Genomic DNA, 16,530 nt, shown 5'->3' with positions numbered 1-16,530 from the left:
GCGACAATAACACACCTGTAATATGTGTGTGTGTGTGTGTGTGTGTGTGCCGCCCATGATCCAGTGGATTAATAGAGAGCTCAGGTGGGACACACGGATCTAAACGCTCTGACCACTGACCAGAGGGATCAAAGACGGGTGAAGGCAGCGGTGACGTGTCTCAGTCCGGGACCGGGACTGAGACACGGAGCTGAGCAGCCAGGTACTGGAGAGGAGAGGAAAGGGTCCATGGCACTGGTCCGACCTCCCATTAGTCCGACAATCGGAGTAATGAGAGTTCGAACTAATGGGAGGTCCTCATTAGATCGAACTGGACTAGTTATTAGTCAAACTCTCCATTCTTACCGTTCACTATGCATTTATATAATTATTCATATAGGCTCCACCTGTCAATAAGACACACGTGGAAGAAGAGGTGCAGTTTATTGTGTTTCACCAACGAGGAGCTGTCATTACGCACGACTTTTACGCACTGCTGCGCGCTCATTAGTGTCCGTAATTAAACCTTGACACTCATATCAAATCAAACTTACATTACAGACAGGTGGATTGGGTTCTCTGTCTCTTTCTCCCACTCCGAACAGACAGACGGACGCAATCAGAAAGGAAACAGAGGCTGCGCATTGATCCTTTTTTCCTTTCTGGGATCAAACGGATCACGTGCATAATTAACTGCAAAACAAGCACTTCATATCAATAACATATAAGGCTCATTATGCTTCCAGCCTGTCTAGCCTCTACCTGCTGTTTTTACTAAACTTAACCAACTCCTTTCTTCATTGCCTGAACCTAACCAAAGCCAAATTTCCTTTTTTTTCTTCTCTCTCTCTCAGTCTGCTGCCAGCAGCAGCAGCGGCTGCAGCAGGCTCGCGCCCGTGAAGTGAGCTCAAGCCGCCAGGTTCAGCCGTGCTCGAGCGGAGGGGGGGAGAGAAAAAAAAGTGTATTTCTTTTACTCTGTACTCTGGGAGGGGGGGCTTTGATTACCAGTTTACACATCTTGATCAGCATTTATGATGGTTGTGCGCGATCTGACATGATCTGGCTCTCTGACTGAATATGGTGATATTCTGGGCCGCGCGTGTATGTGTGTGATGTGCGTAGAGAGAGAGAGAGAGAGAAAGCTGCATGCTCCTATCAATGGAAGAGCTTGTCACAAAGTAGCGATGACAGTTCGAACTAACGGGACCACCCATTGGTTCGACCTCCTATTGGTCCGACTTGTGGTTGATTTTGTCTGAATAACGGGAGGTCGAACCAATGGGAGGTCGGACCAGTGGGTATTTTGTCGTAGTAACGGGAGGTCGAACCAATGGGAGGTCGGACCAATGGGCAGTTCCCAGAGGAAAGGAGAGGAGCGCACTGCAGGACAGACGTGCCCCGTGCGTAACGGCGCGTAAATGGCTTTTAACACGGCTGAAAAACTGTTACAGAATTACCCAGACGTGAGGAAATGCAGAGATGTAAGATCACGGGGCTCTGACAGGTATCAAATCAATAAACGCATACGTTTTGGCAAAGTTGTATCAGTTAGTACATGGTTTTCAGACGTAGTGAATAGAGACGCAAAAACAGCCACCGCAATCTCTTCCTGGTTTGGTAAATCACATTGCGTGCGCTAAATAAATCTATTTGCATCTACTCCTCCCAGTATTCTGCACGTTCTGGCAGAAACGCCCAAATGCACGCTAAACACGCAAATGGATCGCACGTGCTATTCTGCCCGTGTGAGGGACGCAATCCTCGGTGCGTCTGGTTAGTAGATCAGGTTCCACATGTGTTTGCGCGTGCAATCACGTTTGCACACGTTTTAATACACGCAAACCTTTAGTAAATCCGGCCCTAAGTACGCTATATGCAGTAGAAAGGTCTCTGCACTCCCCCACTGAGAAACACCGCCGCATCGCACTGAAAAATAGCTTTCTATCATCTTTCTTTCTTACAGTGTATTTTTACCACCTACGAGAAGTCCCGTCTCAAAATAATACACCAGTTCAAGAGTAGGTGGTGAAAAATTGTCCCTCATTGACAGCGGTGTACTTCCTGTATCTTGGTGCAGCGCGATGCACCATTGTTTCTCAGTGGGGGGAGCAGAGACCTTTCTACTGCATATAGTGTACTTAAAGCAGAAGTAAGTGATCCGGTCGTTTTGGCTAATGCTGCGTTCCAGGCAGGCTTTTGAAATTGTAAATTACAGCTTCAAGTCACAACTTACGACTTTGTAGCGTTCCAGGCAACCCACTCGTGTTTTTCCGACCTGTTTTACCGGTGAAAGTCACAATAACGGCCACTCGTAACTTCCGACCGGTGAACTCGTACCAGATCGAACTGGTACCACTTCACGGGGGGAGCATACGTCAGTCCGACTGCCCAAAAGTCCGACGGCTCATTTCTCCGACTACCCATTCTACAGTGTTAAGGTTAGGTTTAGGGTAAGGTTAAGGGTTAGGGCTACTTAAGTCGGAGAAGTGGGAGGTTGGACTAATGGACGCAAAAATAAAGTAATGTATGGTCGGAGAAACGGGTAGTCGGACAGATGCCATGCGCCCACTTCACGGTCGGAAAAATACGAGTTTCCTTGAACGCACCATAACAGTCCTCGTCCCCAACGCAGTGATATATTTGTGTTAATATAAGTCTTAAATAGTTATATCTTCCGACAGCAATCACTTACATAGAGTGTTTGGACTGAAACACGGGTCTGTCAGTCCCTCTGCTCTGCTCTGAGCCGAAGAGAAAACATTTATCGTATCCTACAGTTTTTATCCAATGAGGAGAGAGAACGGCATGCAGGGCTGTGTGTGCAGCCAAGGAACGCCGTCAGTGGTGTAGTCGAGGGGGTACGCCGGTATACGGCGTATACCTACTTATTTTTTGGTCAGGATTGCGTATACCCACTTCTAAATCCCCCCTGATGCGCACAAAGGGTTAACGGTCGGTCTCTGCTAGAAGTCCCGCCTCTAACCTGAATATCGATCTCCGATTGGCTCTGCCGTTTCTCGCTAACGTACATGTGATTGGCTGTCCCCGCTGTCACTCCGTCTGCTTGTAAAAGTTACCTGCTCGTTGGTCGGACGGGACAGGAGGTCACGGTGCTTGAATCTGCAGCCGCGAATGTAAGTTGTCAACATGTTCAGCTTTTGTTCCGCCTGGGTCACGTTAGCTGGATGGATTTTAAAGGGATAGTTCAACATTTTGGCAAATTGGCCCATTGCCATAATTGCTATAGTCATAGCAGTAGGTTCGTTACCTTTAATTGTAGGTGTAAGCTATTTTTAGTACAGCGGAGCGCAGCAGCTGGCTGCTCAGAGCTACGCTATGGAGGCTAACGGAATTTCTTGGTTTCCCTCATTAAACTCATAAAATACAAAATCCCAAAACTCCACAGAGCTTTTGTAGACAAGTTGTGACCTGCACAACCACCACGCTATGAGATAATGACGGAACGATACGAAACGGAGCCGTTTTCGAGGTAAATTCATACAAAACCGCTGATGCGCGTTGCGTTCAGGGACAGTTTTTCAGCAAGCAGTCTCCGTATTTATCCTGTATTTACCTCGAAAACGGCTCTGTGCAGGTCACAACTTGTCTACAAAAGCGCTGTGGAGTTTTGGGATGTTGAATTTGATGAGTTTAATGAGAGAAACCAAGAAATTCCGTTAGCCTCCATAGCGTAGCTCTGAGCAGCCAGCTGCTGCGCTCCGCCGTACTGAAAATAGCTTACACCTACAATTAAAGGTAATGGACCTACTGCTATGACTATAGCGATTATGGCAATGGGCCAATTTGCCAAAATGTTGAACTATCCCTTTAACATCAGTGGTGTCATTTACATGTGTTTCTGTCTGTCTGTCTGTCTGTTTGCGTGCGTGCGTGTGTGTGTGTGTGTGTGTGTGTGTGTGTGTGTGTGTGTGTGTGCTCTGCCTGTGGGTCTGTGCTTGGTAATAAGGATGTCAAAGAAACGGAAAATGGACATAAAACACTTCTCTGTGAAAGTGTAAGTTACTTAAATGGTATCTAACTGTAGAGCCTCAACAATACAGATAATGAATAAAAGCCAATATTTAATGGCAAACACTTTAAAAAAAAAAAAAAAAAGTTATTTTTACTACTAGCTTATTTCCATGTAGGCTTTGTGTGAAAGGGAGCAACTGTTTAAAAAACAAAAATAAATAACATTGGTCAGGAAAAGGCCTAGAAAAAAACCTCAGATTCCAGATGCTCGTGTAGGCTAATTTTATACATTTTGGGGGAATAAATGACACATAAGTGTGTGAAAGTAAAATCCTTTTTTCCTCAGGCAATAACTGTAGGCCTACCACCAAGCTCTATTGTATCCCTAATGTATCTGTTCATATGTCATGCATCAACATATTTTTGTCAGGTGACAGACAGTAGAGAGGCTGGAGTAGATGGAGAAGGAGAGACCATAGGAGGTAGAGGAGGAGAGGCTAGAACAGATGAAGGAGGAGAGGCAGGAAGAGGTAGAGAAGGAGAAGCTGGATGAGGTAGAGAAGGAGATGGAGGAGAGGCTGGAAATTCACAGGTGAGGTTAAATAACGATGAAAATTTAGAGTATACCCACTTCTCCAGGGACCACTACACCACTGAACGCCGTGAATGTGGTGACGTAGCGACGAGGACTGTTATGGTGCGTTCAAGGAAACTCGTATTTTTCCGACCGTGAAGTGGTACCAGTTTGATCTGGTACGAGTTCACCGGTCGGAAGTTACGAGTGGCCGTTATAGTGACTTTCACCGGTAAAACAGGTCGGAAAAACACGAGTGGGTTGCCTGAAACGCTACAAAGTCGTAAGTCGTGACTTGAAGCTGTAATTTACGATTTCAAAAGCCTGCCTGGAACGCAGCATTAGCGAAAACGACCGGACCACTTACTTCTGCTTTAATGCAGACTGATCGGTTAATTGTAAAACATTTATTTACTGATGTAAATGTGGTGATTTCTGTACGTACAGAGCCCAGGGGCAGCGCTGCCTGCTCCTCTGTCTGATACACACACATGATGAAGCTTCACTCTTCATCCAAATAAACTAATGCTACTGCCACAATTGTCAGATTTCATCAATGAGACCAACATTTAAATGCTAAAAAGAATTTAACATGCTGGTGGTAAACCTCTAAAAACCTGCGGATAAGTTAATTAACGACCGCCTTCTCTCCCGGCGGGACCGGGACGAGGACGTAGTTTGGCCAGCGGAGCAGCTCTGCAGACCGGCTGCTGCCTCTGTGAGGAGCCGCTCCTCCTGGAGCTTCACTTCGCCGAAAAAACGTCGGAGCAAACTTCTAACCCGCCGTCATTTGGGTAAACTAACCACACATTTGGGACCTAAACAGTTACTTTCTCGCAAGAAAAAATATTAAAACTTAAGAAAGTGACGTAATAACAGCGCTACAGCAAGAAATAAAACAGCTTTTCGTTTTACAGCCACTGCTGCCGGCTGCCGCAAGATGCATTCTGGGAAACTTTTCATACCCCTCCATTTGGAGTGTGCCTCTGAAAAATCTCCGTTTGGAGGGGTATGTAGCCCTACCACTTCCCCCTACCCCTCTGTCCTAACGGGGATTGGGACACCCCTACCCCTACCCTGTGAACGCGCAAAACGGAGGGTCGGGGACGGGGTAAGTGGTAGGGCCAATCTCAACAACTCAACTATCAATTCGTAAACAAAACTGACACACATGATAAACAAACAGAACTATGCTGCAGTTTGTTTGTCAAGTTAACCTGTCACCTTCAGCACCACGGACAGCGCCACGGATGAGCCGCGGAGAAGCTGCAGCTGTGAGCGTCTGGGCTCTGGGCTTAGGGCCTGGGGCCTCATTTATCAAAACTGTAAGTAAGCAGTGTAAAACTGCTGCTACTAAATGTTTTGCTTAGGCCTACGGCGAAAAGACACCCAAAATATTTACACCTTTTTCAGATCTATCAAACTGTGCGTGCAAAACTCACCGCAATTTCTCTTTGATAAATCAAACTGGACCCAAGAATGGTGCTCACGTGAACACACCTCATATTCCGCCCCCGGAATGCCTAGACACAACCATATATGTGTGGTGGTCTGGGAAAACCCTTCACATGGTGGGATTTTGACATTTTCATTTTTTGATATTTCCATAAACTAGACTTTTTCAGCCATTCATAACTGTTTGAATACCTGAGATAGCCCTTTCAGATCAAAAGTTATTAGCATTTTAATCTATTATGACCAAAAAACTGAAAAGTGAGAAAAATGGCTTTAACTAGAACGTTGCTGTTTTTAACCCTCTAAAGACAAAACATTAAACAACTTCTGAACTGTTTATGATAGAGATGAGCTGTAAACTGTATCTGAATCGTGTGATTTTCTGCTTTCCGAGGGTCCTTGAATGGTGCCTCTGTGACAAGAAGGGACCATATAGGGTGCGTGTAATCACGTGGTACGGGAACAGACGCTAACCATGACGCTAACCTAGCATAGCATCGATGCTAATCCGAACGTAGCATCAATACTAAACAGAACATAGCATCGGCGCTAAACCGAACTTGTCATCGGCACTTGCACAAGTTTTACAAAACATCAACAACCGTTTATGATAAAGACGAGCTGTAAAAAAGCATCTGAATCGCGGAATTCTCTGCTTTCCGAGGGTCCTTGAATGTTACCTCTACAATAACAACGGACCTGTTTCCTCTAGCGCTGCAGCTCAGCTGCGCTGTGTGGTCTCAGGTGAAAATGAAACGCTTTACTCGCCACAAAAACATAAAAATAAGTACTTTCCGGTTTGTTTTCTTAAAATATTTATTCACCACGATGTAGTAGGGAGTTCAAAGTACCAGAATCACACAAAATATCAAAATCGTGGAAATAGTACTTTTCCACCTATTTTGGCTATTTGCCACAATCGAACGTCCGCGACATCCGACGGGTTTTCCCAGGCCGCCACACATATGGTCAGCACGTGCATATTAATTAGCCATGTGCGCTCTGTGGAGCGGCTACAAAGTGACAACGAAGACAATGGGAGGAGGGCGGGAGAAAGAAAGCGAGATACATGGCATCGGGCAATAAATTAGTCAGAAAAATGATCTTGCATTTTAATAAGCTACAATAAAAACAAAAACCTCCCAAATCTCAACAAAAGGGAGCAGAAAGAAGAATAATCTCATGTAGAATCTGCCCATTTATCCCAGAAAAGAGAGAGAGATAGAGGGGTTATGTCAGATGAATGAGTCCTCTAACAAACTACAGTTTGACTTGTCAGTAGTTTTTCCAGTAGGATGTAGTTAACGGGCAGCTAGGGGTCTGGGTTGTTTACTGCTCCACAAAATGACACAAACAGGAAAGCCGGTGGCAAAAGAAAAGAAAAAAAAAATAAAGGAGACAAACACATAAGCTGTGAGTCTCCTTCGTCTCGAGCCTCTCCAAACTGACCCAGAGCCGGTCCCGTCCAAAATCTGAATTCTGGATGGTCGGATTTAGCCCTGGTCGCAGTATAGGGATTATTTTAGTCGGAGCAGTGGGCAGTTGGCCCAATGGGGCTAGAAAAGTCGGATTAATGGGTAGTCAGAGAGGTGGGCCGTCAGACTTTTGGATGGTGGGACTGACGTATGCTCCCCAGATCGAGCCAGGAGGGAAATCCAGGGGACAGCGTGGACACGGAAGGAGAGGAGTGGAGTGGAGTGCGTTCAGGGTCCGGTTCACAGAGGAGTGAGAGCGTGCGTGGAACGAGCAGGACGCTTTTGCTACGGACGAGGACGATGCGGCTCACTGTAGCAATTAGCACGAGCATGAGAGCTCCGACGCTGCTGCGACACACTCCGGGACCCGAATGCCAGGTGAGGCGGATACATTTGTATTGGGCGCGGCGCAGCAGCAAATCAGTGCCGGACGGCGCGCAACGAGGGCGTGGACAGGCTGGCTGTCACAACACCTACACACACACACACACACACAGAAAGAGATACAGATACAGTAATATGCTCATAAACTCCATTATATCAAATACAGAAACTAGGCAGTAATACAACAGACATGTAATGGGTAAATGGGTAAACCAGGTGGTCAACAGTAAAATGACCTAATTTGAGCTCTTCTGAACTCTGATGCGTTTGTTTCCAACCAAGCCTTTTTAATAATCAATCGGTGGATCAATGGATTATCATATACTTGTTAGGATGGGTGTATTTGTGTAGTCTTATCTGTCATAAACACGTTTATCGTCGCGGACTTTCAGTGCCACGGAGCTCCTTTTTTTTTTTTTCTCCAACTTGACGAGAGCAGTGACAGAGGAGGCTCTGAGGCTCTGAGCAGCAGCAGAGAGCCTCCACTGTCCCTGTAACAAGCTACAAGTCATTTATTATGCTGTTAATGACGGTAAAAATGAAACATAAGGTAAATATCCTGCATAGTTCTCCTCCTGTCTGTCCTCTGATCAGAGCGGAGTCCCTAGCAACGGCCCGTTTTACCTAGCAACGGTCTGGCAATCGACTGCTGGAATTCTTTTTCTGTTGTTGTTCTTGTAATTCTACATAGTCAACCTTTAACATCATCATCTGTCTGTACTGTGTACAGGGCAACAAAGATGTTAATATTTCTCTAATTTATTCATCATTAGACTGACCCACATATTTAACATTTTAAAGGTGTAGGGGAGAGCCGGGTCGATTGATACACTTTTCATTTAAACGTCTTTTTCAAAGATGACGTTATGTACACAAACATTTTTATCATGTGATCAACAACTCACATGTGTATTCTCTTAGTTACAAGTGTAATTTAACACATATGTTGGATGATCGCGCTGTTTTATAACTTTGAACGTAAGTTGACATTTGTCTCAAACGCCCCACCTATGCGGGTCGTTTGAGACACAGAGGAGGGACGGTTGAAACAGCATGTTTTAAACAGAAACTACTGACATTACTCTCGTTTTTATGCAGCATATCGGACAACATACTAGTGTACTCGTCATTGCCAAAATGTCACATAATTTCTCACAATATAAATAGGTCAAATAAATATTTTTGTCCCGTGCACAATTGTCAAGATCCGCATTTCGATTAAACTCGCCTTTCTTCTTTTGTACGAGTTGTTGGATGACTGCATTTTCATTTCATTTACTTATTTCCCTGTCCTAAGTCATGTTTATGGATACACAGTTGAACATATTGTCATTTTACCCTCGGCATTTTCCCCTCACTTTGCTGAATATCTGTTGATTCATGTCATAAACACGTTTTGTTCATTAAAAATATCTGGTGTTTATTACCTACATGTTGTTCATTCAAATCGGTTGTTGTTCATTGCAGAACAATAGGGTATTAATTCGGTGATTTATATACAGATATTGATCGCGCAATGTGACCACAATCACTACGCACGGTGGCGTGAGGGACAGTTGAAACAGCTGTATCAATCGTCCCTGCAGCGACTACTGACACTTCAACCTGTTTTGCCTCTAAACTTCAAAACTATGACATTTCATAGTTTAGGACCTGTTTATGTACGAATTCATCTGTTGTTAGGTCATATTATTATTGCATGAAACACACAATACAACTTTTGATCACAAAAAAACTACCGCACCTAACATTTTACTTTCCGTAGTAAAAAACAGGTTCGCGCTAATAACTTTTGAATGGCGTGACGTAATTTCACAAGCTTTCCCAGGATTGGTCGGTGTTGAGTGCTGAACATAGTGACAAAATCTGACGGCTCAAGCTTGTGTGGTTTTCGAGGAAATCGCTGTGTATCAATCGTCCCGTGTCTCAATCGACCCGGCGCTCCCCTACAGAAAAGAAAAATGAATTTCATTCCACTCTGGGTCATAAAATCAGTGTAATAACTCATCTATCCGACAATGTAGGCCAAACTTTGTGCAAAATTCTATTTTTGAGTAAATCCTGGGTGAAAGTGTGATTTTTTTTTTTTCTCCCACATTTTTTAGTGCAGGCGCACAGATTATACGTCAGCCTGTACACGATTAATCAGCCAATGATATCAGGATCCGTCATCTGTCAGTCAAAAACCCGGGAAGCTTTGACAATTTAAAAGGAAAAACCGGGAAGTTTTTCTTTGATAGCGAGTAGGTTGGCATTGGTTTCGAGTTGGAGTGAGCAGTTTGAATTTTGAGAGAGTTATTATCTAGTGTGCTGTGCAGTTGCAAGAGAGTGAGTGAGGGACACGTTTGGGTGAGTGAGTGTGTGGTGAGATAGCATGTGAGTGTGTGAGAGTGTTAGGTGACAGTAGGTTGGTAGCCTAGCATACGCTAGCTAACGTTAGCATGGCTGGAGGAGGACCAAGGAGGTGTTTGCTTGGGTGTCCGTCCACCCAAACTACTTTGTTCAGCTTCCCTTCGGATGCCGGGATACGAGCCACCTGGCTTGAATTCCTGCACTTCGACAAGAGCGGGCTTTCGGCGAGATCCAGGGTGTGTGCAAGGCATTTCACACAGTACTGCTTCTCCAACTACGGGCAATACTCAGCTGGGCTGGCGAAGGAATTAATCCTGACGGATACAGCGGTCCCGACAGTGTACACTGTTGGGGCACCTTCTTCGAAAGTACCGGTAAGTTGCTAAATAGGCTACTAACACATAGACATCTGGGTCATTCCATGAAATCGGTAACTTTTGTGTCCCCAAGAAGTAATCTGTCATAAAATTACGATAACAACAAATTAATATGTAATTCAAAAATATAACATTACCATGTCTTCTCTCCTTACTATAAAATCAAATTAAAGTCAATTAAATATAATTTTAAATAATTAAAATGACTTTTATGCTGATGAGGGTGAGGTTTTTGGCCTGTCCCTCACTGTTGTTGTTGTACATCAACAGGACTTTTAATTTGTAAAATGTTGGCAAAATGTTAAAATGTTCACATTTACATATTGTTATAAGTATGATCTTATTGTAAAACAGTGTTTTTGGTAATAATATATATTAATTATTATTAATATTTACCAATTTATCGGTGTCCCCTGATTTTATGTCAACCCTGTTACCCTAACCAAAAAAATAATGGTACATTCCAGATTTGACATGGTTGACAGGAGTTTGCATCATCTCTTACCCAGGATGCTAACACCTCAGTGACAAGTAAGTTTCTCTCATCTCTTATGTGCAATTTTTGATGTTTTTTCAAGGTTGGACCGGGGGGGACGAGCATACAACGTCAACCCTGTTACCACTTTTTAACATATAAATCAAAACAATTTTCTATTTCTCATAATATAATCAATATCTACAAGTAATTACCTTTCAAAGCACATAGCTTGTGCTTTAGCTAGCATTTATTTTAGCTAGCAATGGGCAAATTAGCTTGAAATTGTCAACCCTGTTACTGTCAACCCTGTTACCTTTGCAGAGTAACAGGGTTGACATGTGAGTAACAGGGATGACACTCAGGGCCGGCCCTAGCATTTTGGTGGCCCTAAACAAGATTTTTTTTGTGGCCCACTCTAAGCGCAAACACATCACATCACATACACACACTCAAACAGACATGTTTGATAGACAGATGTAACAATACTCAAGTGTTTTATGTCTAATCTTCCGCTCTAAGCACACTGAGGCCAATTTGTCCTAGAACACTGTATAAAGAAATAATTTAGGCCAAATTTAATGAAAAATTTCAAATCCCTTGTGAAAACACTCCTTCAGTCATGAGAACAAACTCTTTTGGTGCTTGAAATAGGATACGAATACAGTAATAGATAAGTGTAGAAAACAAGTTTAAAATGAAATTTAGTAAAATCGCCCTTTGAGCATAAATGTTGTCATTCTGGCATTCTATTTTCACCAAATGTCTTAAATGTGAGATAAAAGAAGTTGAATATTGACTTCAAAGCTTCATCAGATTTTTTGAATGAGAAATTAGCTTTTTTTCCTCTTCAAACAAAAATATTTACTAAATAAATGGAAAACACACAATTTACATTGTTCATATAATGTGTGTTGTCACTGTGTCTGTGCTATGTGAAAGGTAAAAAAAAAAAAAAAAAAAAAAGTGTAAGAGCTCAGGTCTGTATACAGAGCTGGAGCTGAGTTTAAGGCTAGGTTTACACGAAGGCGGTGTGAACAGAAGACGCAAAAGTGGCGTCGCGTCTTCACTTTTTATTTCGCGTCTACACGAGCGTTCTCGGGAGGAAATCTGTGTGCATACCAAGTGGCAACCCTCCGTGACGTCACCCATTGGTTTGTGAAGGGCCGTTTGTGAAGCCCGGAGATTGGCTTTCAGGGCGCCGCCATTTTTGATTTTTGGAGCCAGAAGAAACCATATTTGGACGAGGGGGCGGAGCTAAGGAGGTCGAGGGGCGGGTCGGACCCGTGTCTCCGAGGCTGCTAGTTTACCCAGCAACACCGGCTAACTGCCGAGCGGCTACGCTGCTAACACCGTTAGCATCTACAACTCGAGGTAAACTTTATATTTAATGGTGAAAGTAATCTCAGAAGCTTATTAAATACATATCCATGTTTGAACTACATACATAGATCCCATGAGGAGTAATGTGTCACGTTATTGTAGCCGATGTTAGCATTAATAAGCTAATGTAAAGCTGTGAAACGTATTTTGATATTGTTTTAAATTGTTTTACAGAACCCAGAGACTAGTTTCTGTCTCAAACTGTAAAGCTGCAACACATTAAACTGTCATGGACTGAGACTGGTGGGTGACGGCTCCTGGACTTGATGTTACCTCACCTGCATCACCGATGATCGGCTGCTGGAGCTCCGACCGGTCGACCACGTTACAGCATTCACCCAGCTATTAGCTATTATTTTACATTCCTATTATATATATGCACATATTTTTTGCAGGTTACCAACATGATGTTGTACTGGAAATTCAGCTAATATAATACAAGCTTGTCTTTTGACAGTATGGCTCACCTTTACATCATCCACAGCTCATAAAACGTTTTCAATGCTGTGAAATGCTGAAATTACTAGTGCAGTTTAAACATGAAATTGATTTATTTACTAAGATTTGCTTTACTGATTTTTAATGGGCCTTTACAGTAACATTAACACCACGACACACTGCTGTAATCAATAATAAATTCAGGAAAAAACTTTCCAGGACTATTTCTATGTATGCTTTCACTACACACAAGAAAAATACAAATGTTTAATCTTGTTACCCTCCTTGAAATAATAAAGCATCCAGAGATGAATATCAGAGCTTGTGCTTTCCTGATGTGTCTTGTCAACTAATCTATGATACTGAAAACAATAATTCACCAAAGTGTCACATTACATTGACCATGAGGTTATGGTAAATATGTAAAAGAAATACTACAATTTAATCACAGTAACTTTCTTTATTATTACATTTTCAATGATAACAATCATCGACTGAATAAAACATTTGTATTAACTGGACTATGAAAATAGCTGCTTCCAAATCTTCACTGTCAATTTTAAGTTCATCCTAAAAAGTGTGAGGTCAAATGTGGACATGGAATAATAAACAAACAGTTGGTCTGTTCTCTCATCAGAGGTTTTCTGGTTTCATCATCATCACAGCTCCATAACTTCACATGATGTCCTCCTTCTGTTGGCACCGGTCACTCAGCTCTCACAGTGGCTCCTTAGAATCACAGTAAAACACAAGAACTTAAATTAAAACATGGCAGGTGCATGACTGTCTGCTTCAATTAAAGACATTTGTGTGTGAATTTACAGCAGTAAATGACAAACCCCCACCTCTATATATTGTATTTATCAGTACAGTATGACACCAGCAAGATAGCAAGTTGATGGATAAACCTGGGGGGGTTGCAGCTTGTAGACCGATCCTACCGATCACTGTTCTGCCAACATGACGCCGTGGTCGTTAAATGTTAAACCGGATTTATCCCGGTCCGGTAAAAGTCGGAGACGAGCTACGGTTAGCATGGCTAACACGGGAGCTAACGCGGAGCTAACACGGAGCTAACGTTAGCCGTGTGACTCGATTCACATTAACTATAAATTAACTTGTCTTGGACGGTGACAGTCTCATGTTCTCCGGTCAGAACACACGGGAAAGTAATGAGTAACGTTAGTCTTCTGGAATATACAACAAATTAGATATAATTTTTACACATTCAGAAAAAGAAAAAAATACTCACCGAACCGTGATATCAGCTCCCTCCGGGTCTGTTAGCACCGTCGGACAAGGTGAAACGAAAACTGGCTGAAATTAATTAACTGCCAGCACTGCACCTGTGCTGTCTATCATCCACACATATCGACAAAATATCAGAAATTAAATTAAAACTGACTGAACACAATACGCAAACGACGGGAGGTCCCCTCCGGTGTTAATCCTCGGTGTCTGATCCGCTGTGTCTGACCTGTGACGTCTCAGTCATCAGGCTGTCAATCATATTCCGTGCTGGAAGGTGATTGGTCAGTTATACCAACCAGGAAGGACTAATATCTAAATAATTATAGATTTTTTTTCAGAAGGACCACCAGGTCATATTTAAGGAAGATGAACTTTAGCTGTTTAGACCGTTATCAGTTGAGAAAAAAAATTATTGAGCGAGTATTTCATGATTGAAAATGAATGGGAGTGGATTGGAACCAGGGCTTTCTGCAGCCACCCCCTGCAGGATGCGGCTGGGATTGCACGTAAAGTCACTTCCGCATAGGCTTCACTTTTCAGACCGGAAGTCTACGTCCATTTTTTTTTACAGTCATGGTGCATACGGAGACGCAAAAGTGTGTACAAATCCATTGCTAATGCACGCCAGACCACTAGGTGGTGCTGTCACAAACGCCGCGATGCGTACGCCCATGCGTAGAACCTTCCTTCTTTTCGTTACAGTGCCGGGAAATCAGAAAAGGAAAACATGGCTACAGCTAACAACAGCACGACCTCCAGTGTGATATTGCTTTTATACAACAGTGCTACGAGCGCATTTTAGAACAGTAATAAACTACAAGAGATTATGATTTGTTTGTTTATTTAATCATTTATTTGGCTCCGCCAACAGAAATAGTTCCGCAACTGGAAGGGAGACAAGGCTGTTGCCAGGCAACACATAAACATTTCATACTAGCTTGCTACTAGCTACAAGCTTTTCCACCAAGCTGCTTCCAGTGCTGGTTCTGGTTCAGAGCCCGTGTCTGATTAGCAGCGGAGCAACAGGACCAGCGTGAAGACATACAGAGACGTTATCGATACCGTATTACATTTGTTTATCTGCTATGTAATCATTATAAACACAGTTGAAGCTAAGTAGCTGAGCTACGTGGCTAACAACAGCTAACGAATATCAAAACACATCGCCGTCAAAACGTAGTTGCCCCGCGGCGATTTTTTTCCAGCCGGGTTTAGTAGAGATTTATTTCCAATTAGACGGACCAGGTCAGGTCCAGGTTTTAATGTTCAGGTCCGTTTCTAACTGTAGTAGCAGCAGAGAGATGGGGCAGCTCCTGTATGGGGAGCCTGGCTCTGACTTAGCTCCATTATAGCTTAGCTCCTGTCCAGCTGAACAGCGGAGTGATAACGACCGTAAAAGGTTGCAGTGCTGTTATACTGTATATCAGCACTCATGGAACGTCTCTTGTCCAATCAAATTGCTCGGTTGGGACCTGTCGGAACTAACTGTTGTATAATTGTAGTTATTGCGGCCAAAGTAGCCTGCAGGTCTGAAGGGTGGATGTAATCCGACATGTTTGTTTGTATCGTGACGTCAACACGCCGACTTGACGTGAGCAGAACAGCAGATCTGAGCCAGTTTTGCGTCTTGGCCTGTTTAGGCGGAGACGCTGCGCTGTAGCGTATTCAACTTTTCCACTTTCAGGGGTGGTTTGAGATTTTTGCGTCTTCAAGCCCCAAAAACGCCGTCACCATATAAACGAAAGGCACTTCCGATAAAATATTTTATCGTCTTTACTCGCAAGCGTCTTCGTGTAAACGGCCCCTAAGTCTGAACTTTCTCATATAGCCTATATATATTTTTTAAATAATCCTGCTCATCAGATGAGTCAAAACTTTCAGCGTCTGAAGCACCGTCACCAACGATTCTGCGGGTTTGAAGCTTCACCGTTGTTTTAATTGACAGGTTCGGTCTCCTCTGCCGTCTCTCTCCATGCCAGCCGCTGTAGGTAAACCATGGAGCTAAAACTGTGATAGGAAGGACCTAGTGATCCCAGAGTGCCAATTGGTTGGCCGAAGTTGACTGACAGGCAATTCAACCAATCACGTATGCTCAAGTTGACAGACAACGGATTCAACCAATTACGCACAGTGAGAGGGGACGATGCGTGCACCATGCTCTGTTATTGGCTCTCAAACCCTGGCTGTGAATAACGTAGGTCATCGAGGGCGGGTGTATTTGAAAGAGGAGAGCCGTCTCTCGGTCACAGGAGCAGTTAAACCACGTTTCTACGGCGTAAAATGACCGAAATATAAACAAAAACATATCAAGACTGTCGCGTAAACGCGCGCGCCGACCTCAGTGTTAAAATGACTTGAACTGAACCCCAGTACCTTTCTGATCAAACAACTGCATAGAGTGTTTATGCCAGGGGC

General features: G+C 43.4%; 1 protein-coding gene across 1 annotated transcript in view; it reads left to right on the top strand.

Annotated features, from left to right (window-relative positions):
* Window positions 1-16,530, top strand: part of hspa9 (heat shock protein family A (Hsp70) member 9) — a 353,332-nt gene that overhangs the window by 88,036 nt on the left and 248,766 nt on the right. The gene's annotated exons all lie outside the window — the stretch shown is intronic.

This window comes from Trachurus japonicus, chromosome 10, assembly GCF_045865225.1.
Source record: "Trachurus japonicus isolate A0001 chromosome 10, Traja_1.0".
NCBI lineage: Eukaryota > Metazoa > Chordata > Actinopteri > Carangiformes > Carangidae > Trachurus > Trachurus japonicus.
Note: the sequence above shows the minus strand (reverse complement) of the source record. Positions and strands in the feature narration are given on the sequence as shown.